At 46.7% G+C, this 5,338-nt stretch overlaps 1 long non-coding RNA gene across 1 annotated transcript; it reads right to left on the bottom strand.

The window, feature by feature from the left end:
* Positions 1-2,106: 2,106 nt before the first annotated feature.
* LOC123126049 (uncharacterized) lies at positions 2,107-3,560 on the bottom strand. The gene is made up of 3 exons (XR_006461543.1): positions 2,871-3,560; positions 2,591-2,739; positions 2,107-2,482 (listed from the first exon to the last, which is right to left on the bottom strand). It is a non-coding gene; the product is annotated as an uncharacterized lncRNA (long non-coding RNA).
* Positions 3,561-5,338: the final 1,778 nt, after the last annotated feature.

Raw genomic sequence — 5,338 nt, 5'->3', positions numbered from 1 at the left:
AACTAGAGAGCGACAACAGTCATGAACATGCATTAAAATTAATGAACATTGAGTGCAAGCATGAGTAGGATATAATCCACCATGAACATAAATATCGTGAAGGCTATGTTGATTTTGTTTCAACTACATGCGTGAACATGTGCCAAGTCAAGTCACTTGAATCATTCAAAGGAGGATACCACCCTATCATACCACATCACAACCATTTTAATAGCATGTTGGCACGCAAGGTAAACCATTATAAACTCCTAGCTAATTAAGCATGGCATAAGCAACTATAATCTCTAATTGTCATTGCAAACATTTTTATTCATAATAGGCTGAATCAGGAACGATGAACTAATCATATTTACAAAAACAAGAGAGGTCGAGTTCATACCAGCTTCTCTCATCTCAATCAGTCCATCATATATCGTCATTATTGCCTTTCACTTGCACGACCGAACGATGTGAATAATAATAATAGTGCACGTGCATTGGACTAAGCTGGAATTTGCAAGCATTCAATAAACAGGAGAAGACAAGGCTGTGGCACCCTGGCTCAGAGAAACCGCAACGCCCCGTATTCCAGCCCAGAGATCGAGGAGAAGTCTCTGGAATACGGCACTGCTTGACATAGAACAAATCAGCTCTTATTACAAGAATAATAATACAAGGGTCTGATGTTACAAAGAAGCACATCAGCTTGGCGACACTACGCCAGCGATACTACACTTGCTCTATGCTAGCAGCGAAACAACTCGTAGCAGCGGAAAACTTCTAGCAGCGGAACAATGACGAAGGTGGTGAACTCCACTCCGCAGGGACTCTGGCTGGGACACGATCTAGCTCGCACGCATGGCAACCTCGACAAGCAATCAAGCAATCACGGCATCTCCTGCAATCTGGCATGACACGCCAGGTCAGTACATTGAATGTACTTGCAAGCTCACAACAACCATAAACATCAAGGCAAGACAATAACATAGCATTAAGCAGGTTAATTAATTAACAACTACCATGATGAAGCAACTACTAAGCATGAGATGAAACTAATACAATGCTGATAAATCACCATCTCAGATCTCCATAACCATATCTCTCGTGGCTAACCGGCCAAGCAATATACCATCTCGATCAACTCATGATCAAAACCACATGGTGATCTTTCCGGCGATCACTACCATGACCAACACTTGGTCTCAAACTATGATCTTTCCGGCGATCACAACCATGACCAACACTTGGTCTCCAACATCATCATCAACATCCTGCCAAACTGTTACTGCTCACAATATATCATCATATAAATCACCTACAAGTCATTCCGTCATGTGAGTGTTGATCGAACGGTGGGACCTAGTACGAACCCATGCCCATGACCGAGGACGTGGCTATCGATAGATTTAAATACACACACTCTGCAGAGGTAGCGCACTTTACCCACACCACGGAACCCATGGCCTCGCACTCCCATTCGGGTGGACCAACGGCGTTCCGACAAAACCGATCTACTGCCATGACACTCTCCCGGCCACTCCGACCCGCTCCCAACTGGGCTAGTCCTGGGTGGCCCCGTGTCTACCAAACACACAACGACCACCGTCGTGGCCAAAACGTCCCTCACGGGGACCGGATCCATAACAATAACAACGGGCACACAAGGTTATGTCTGCTTACCGGGCCAGGGTAAGCATGCCCATAACCTTCCCTAGTTGGAGGCACCGACGAGAGGCACGCCAATAGACCGCATTAGGGCCTTCCCATAAAAGGCAAATGTGGTTGCACTCGAAAAAGCCCGGTTCGGTGGCACCTGACCAACTTAATGACGGAATTTATCCCCAAAATATAACTGTGGTAACTGATACTCCGATATCAACTATCAAACTATAAGCCAAATCATAGCAATATCCAACAAATAATCCACGCATAATATCATCATCTCAAAATACTCCAAGGGTAGCACAACACTATGGTCATGATGAATCCGAAAACAATAATCCTACTACTCCAATAACAAGAATAAAGCTATTCGGCTAAGATCCACATGTAAACATCATCTCCGAAAATAATACTCCAAGCAACAGAACATCAACTAGCATCATGAAAATAATCATACTAACCACTAATAATCCAAAGGCAGCATGATATCCAAAGTAATACTCCAAAATATAATAACAGATACCATCATGAAAAATAATCATAATAACCACTAAGAATCCAAAGGCACATGTCATCCACATAATCATCAAAATATTAATCCTAGAACTCCAAGCAACATCGTGGCAATATCAAGATCAAAACAATACTCCGGGAAATGGCATGAACAAGTCATACATAGCTAATGCAATATTTTAAGCAAGTTCAAATGAATAAACCATGTCACTGCATTGCAATCATGCAAATGGAGGGTGTGGCTTGCCTGGGGTGGCAGAAATCTCCGAGAAGAAGTGTGAGAGGCTCGCGGAAAGAATCACCGGTAAACGTACTCTCTCGAAGGGGGCTGAAAAAGGGCAGGGGTAAAATGGTCATTTTCAGAATGTCAAAACATGGTGAAAATGATGCCATCAGAACGGGCTCGACGAAACGAAGAAGTGGGCTTTGGATTCACCTCATTTGGAGTTGGGAGTGAAAAGATATGATAGTTTTTCTGCCAGGGACCCATTTGTAATAAAATCATCACAAACAGGCCCTCAGCCGGAAAAACAGAATGTGCACTAGGCAGAAATACGCCTTCTCCTCTGGAAAACGCATTCCACGCTGAAACAGAAAAGAAATACGCTTTCAGATTAGCGAAAGCGCATTCTGGTCTAAAGAAAGACGAAACTATGCTTTCGGGAAACGAAGACGTAATCTGTGGATTACGCCTCCACTTATCCACGTCAGCGTACCTGGGTCAACGGGGCTGAGGCTGCCACGCGGGGCCCGCGATGAGAAGAGGGCCCGCCTGGCCCCTGTCTTCTTCTTCCTCGTCCTGCTCCCGCACGGGACAGAGGAGGCAGGGGAGGGCGCGTCACCGGCGACGGGCCGGCCGGCTCTGGCCGTCTCCGGCGAGGGCGACGCCACCAGAGGGCTCGGGAGTCCACGCCGCCTCCATTCAGAGAGGAAGCGGGCGCCGGGGAGAGCTAGGGTGGCTGCAACCCGTGACACCAGAGGGACGGCGAGGCGGAGACCGAACGAGGTAGCGGCGGCCTGAGGCACTCCGGCGAGAAGCAGAGGGGGCGGGGAGGGTCGCCGGAGTGAGGGGCTTCTAGTGGTGGTGGATATGAGGAGAGGAAGGGCTCAGCTCGAGCCAATCGAGGAGGAGACCCGAAGCGGCCATGGCGGCAATGGTGGTCGTGGAGGGCGACTCGAGCTCGGGGAAGTGGTCGGGGAGTCGTGGGGGAGTGGGTAGAGGTCGCGGGTGAGGAGAAACAGTCGCGGGTGAGGAGAAACACACCCGGGACGGGCTTATATAGCCGCGGGGCGAGGAGGCCGAGCTGGCGTCACCGCGGACGCATGTCCGGTGCCGCGGACGCGTGCCCGCGCGCATGAACTTGGAGGCAGGCGACGAGGGAGGCACAGTGGAGTCTCTCATGGGGCAGAGGCGGCCAAGGGAGCACGGGGAGGATAACAACGGCGACGAGAAGAGCCAAACGGGGCACTGTGCTCTCGTGGGCGTTCGGCGGCGAGCGTCGGTGAGGAAGCGGACGGAGGGGGAGAGGGGTCCAGGTGATCGGCGATGACGCGGGCCAGCTGCTGGACACACTCACGCACGTGAAACCGACGAGAGAAAGAGGGGCCAAGCACAAACAGCCACTGGACGCGGCCACTGCACACAGAGCGCGTGCATAGCAATGCCATTAACGCGGTCCCCGCGTGCACTGGCATGTAGCAGGGGAGAGGGGCTTGACCATGTTGTCTAGTGGGTAGTTCATCTAGGGTAGGTCTAAACTACGGTGGTAGTTCGGTGAAAACTGATATGGTTAAGTGGTAATCACCCCCTGAAGTTTACTGCAGTAAACTTGGGTGAACACTGGTGATCAAAAGGGATTTTACTGGTGCCAAAGAGTTTGTCTGGGGTGATTAACTAAGGAAGGACTATGATCCTGAAGGTTTTGAGGCATAATGGAGCACAAACTAACATAGTTGCTTTGTAACTCACATTATGTGTCCAGAATCAAGATTTGGATGATGCACTCACATGGAGTAACCACTTGAGGTAAAACTTGGTAGGGTTTAGTGATTTGGCCAGATAAAGGTGCTGTAAAAATTTCATACCAATTGGTTTTACCAAAATGGTACTTCCTTCACAGCTATTCCCTCTGTCCAGAATCTTGCAAAAATTCTAGAGAAATATTGGCTTGATGAACCATGTCCAAAATGAGTGGAGGTAGGTTATATGGATAATAGAAGGCCTAGAAAAATTGGCAGCCATAATGGATCAAGCAAAATATACTTGCTTCACAAACTGAAATTTCGGGCAGAATCAAAGAATTGAAGATGAGCTCGCATGGAGGCATGACATGAGCTCTACTTTGGTGGAGGGCTATGATATGATGATATGAGGGATCATGCAAAATGGCAACTCATTTGGATATGCCTAGCTTCCTCCTCCTTCACAAAGCTTCTTTCTGGATAGAAACTTTGGAAAATCATAATTAAATAATTGCTAGGAAAATGAGGTTGCATTTTGTCATGTGGAAATTATATGGACAGGAAAAGGTGTCCAAGGAGTTTGAGGTCAATTGGGAAAAGGAAAATAGCACTTGCTTCACAATGTGCCATTTAGGGCAGAATAGGAAATGAATTATTTGAGCAAGATGATAAACATGACAAATGAAATACTTTGCCATATTTGAGAAATATATGACCCAAAAAATTTATGAGAATTATTTGGAAATTTTAGGAGTGATGGAAATAAAGGTTGCTTCACAACCTAGGGCAGACAGGGTTATTCCTTTAATAAAAAAAGGAATATTCCTGAGAAACAGAAATTAGGGTTTGGTCAAGCAGTGGAGTGACATGATCTTGGCAAGGTTTTGAGAATGATGAGCCACTTGGGAGGGGAAATGAGGATGATTTCCCAGGTGACAAGGCCACAGAACCACTCCAAAAAAAAAAGAGCAAAAACCAATAAATCAAAAGGAAAAAGAAAAGGGCCAAAATCCAGGCTGTTACAAAGGCAATATGGGCTCTTGGTTAAATCAAAAATAAAGCATATAAGAGCCACTTCAACAAATTCATCATGGTCTTCTCCTATCGACCCCCAAAGAAAAGAAAAGAAATAAAACTATTTACACGGGAAAGCTCCCAACAAGCAAAAGAAGAACAGGAAATCTTTTTTGGTTTTCTTTTTAATTACTACTACTACAAGCAA

The sequence above is a fragment of the Triticum aestivum genome, chromosome 5D (genome assembly GCF_018294505.1).
Source record: "Triticum aestivum cultivar Chinese Spring chromosome 5D, IWGSC CS RefSeq v2.1, whole genome shotgun sequence".
NCBI lineage: Eukaryota > Viridiplantae > Streptophyta > Magnoliopsida > Poales > Poaceae > Triticum > Triticum aestivum.
This window is presented reverse-complemented; position numbering and strand designations above follow the sequence as displayed.